Genomic DNA, 2,581 nt, shown 5'->3' with positions numbered 1-2,581 from the left:
CTCTATTCTGTTCTAAATATCTACCTCTCTATTTTTGTGCCAGTACCATGCTGTTTTGATCACTGTAGATTTATAGTATAGTCTGAAGTCTGATAGCATGATTCCTCCTGATTTGTTTTTATTTCTGAGTAATGTCTTGGCTATTTTAGTTTTTTTTTTCTGATTCCATATAAAATGTAGTACTATTTTGGGTGGCACCTGTGGCTCAAAGGAGTGGGATGCTGGCCCCATATACCAGAGTTGGTGGGTTCAAACCCAGCCCTATCCAAAAACTGCAAACAAAAAAAAATGTAGTACTATTTGTTCCAGATCTTTAAAGTATGACAGTGGTCCTTTAATAGGGATTGCATTAAATTTGTATATTGCTTTGGGTAGTATGGATGTTTTAACAATGTTGATTCTTCCCAGCCATGAGCATGGTATGTTTTTCCATTTGTTAACATCTTCAGCTATTTCTTTTCTCAGAGTTTCATAGTTCTCTTTATAGAGATCTTTCATGTCCTTTGTTAGGTAAATTACCAAATATTTCATCTTCTTTGGCACTACTGTAAAAGGAATAGAGTCCTTGATAGTTTTTTCCACTTGTCTATTGTTGGTATATATAAAAGCTACTAATTTGTGAGTATTGATTTTGTATCCTGAGACACTGCTGTATTCCTTGATCACATCTAAGAGTTTTGAATTTGAGTCCCTGTGATTTTCCAGGTATAAAATCATATCATCTGTGAAGAAAGTTTGATCTCCTCTGATCCTATTTGGATACCCTCGATCTCTTTCTCTTGCCTGATTGCGATGGCTATGGCTTCCATTACAATGTTAGATAGCAGTGGAGACAATGGGCATCCTTGTCTGTTTCTTGATATGAGTGGAAATGTTTTAAATTTTACTCCATTCAATATGATATTGGCTATGGGTTTGCTATAGATGACCTCTATCAGTTTAAGAAATGTCCCTTCTATACCTATTTTCTTAAGTGTTCTGATCATGGAAGGATGCTGGATATTATCAAAAGCCTTTTCTGCACCAATTGAGAGAATTGTATGGTCTTTGTTTTATTTATTTATTTATTTATTTATTTAGAGTCGGAATCTTACTATGTCACCCTCAGTAGAGTGCTGTGGCATTGTAGTTCACAGCAACCTCGAACTCTTGGGCTTAAGTGATTCTCTTGCCTCAGCCTTCTGAGTAGCTGGGACTATAGGTGCCCACCACAACACCTGGCTATATTTTGGCTGCAGCTATTATTGTTGTTTGGCAGGCCCAGGCTGGGTTCAAACCTGCTGGCTCCTGTGTATGTGACTGGTGCCCTAGTTGTTGAGCTACAGGCACTGGGCCCTGTTTTTTATTTTGTTTATGTTATGTATTGTATTTATAGATTTACATATGTTGAACCAACCTTAAGACCCTGGGATAAAACCAACTTGGTTGTGGTGTATAATTTGTATGATGGGTTGCTGGATTCTGTTTGCTAGGGTCTTATTGAATATTTTTGCATCTATATTCATTAGAGATTGGTCTATAATTTTCTTCCTTGTTGGATATTTTCCTGGTTTGGGGATCAGGATGATATTCACTTAGTAGAATGAGTTGGGAAGTAGTCCTTCTTTTTCTATGTTTTGGAAAAGGTTATGTAATGTAGGTATTAGTTCCTCTTTAAAGGTTTGTAGAATTCTGATGTGAAGCCATCTGGTCCTGGACTGTTCTTTTTTGGGAGATTTCATATAGTTGATGCTATTTCAGTACTTGATATAAGTCTATTCAACATTTCCAGTTCTTTCTGGTTGAGTCTAGGAAGGTGGCATGCTTTCAGGTATTGGTCTCTTTCATTCAGATTTTCATATTTTTTTCCATGTTATGTTTTTATCAAAGTCTAAAAAAAGATGACTAATATGTATAAATAAAAGTAAAAAATAATTTCTAAAAACAAAACAAAACAAAACAGATCACACCAAGTCTTATAGACAGTAGAAATAGAAATACTTCAAAATCATTCTACTTAGTCTGGATACCCCTGATAGTAAAATTAGAAAAAATATATTATTATAAAGGGGAAATTACAGATATATCTCACTGATGAATAAGGATGCAATATGATAGACAACATATTGACATGTTGGATTAAACATTGATGTTTAAGTAATATATGTTAATCAAAATTAAATCCAGTTTGTGTGACAATTAGACATTATTATTTATATGTATATATATTTTTCCCCACACCCTCTCGCTCCTTCTCCGTCTGATCTCCCCTTCTCCCATGCCCTACCATGTCATTAATTGTCTTCATATCAAAGTTGAATTCATAGGATTCTTACTTCTCCATTCCTGTGATGCTTCACTAAGAATAATGTGTTCCACCTCCATCCAGGTTATTACAAATGCTGTAAAATCTTCATTTTTTTAATGGCTGAGTAATACTCCATAGTGTACATATACCACAGCTTACCAATCCATTCCTGGGTTGAAGGACATTTAGGCTGTTTCCATGTTTTAGCGATATGGGCTGCGATAAACAGCCTAGTAAAAGTGTCTTTATAGTAAAAGTGTCTTTATAGTAAAAGGTTTTTTTTTTTTTTTTTTT

The sequence above is a fragment of the Otolemur garnettii genome, unplaced genomic scaffold (assembly GCF_000181295.1).
Source record: "Otolemur garnettii isolate 467f Iridium unplaced genomic scaffold, OtoGar3 scaffold00110, whole genome shotgun sequence".
Taxonomy (NCBI): Eukaryota; Metazoa; Chordata; class Mammalia; order Primates; family Galagidae; genus Otolemur; species Otolemur garnettii.
This window is presented reverse-complemented; position numbering follows the sequence as displayed.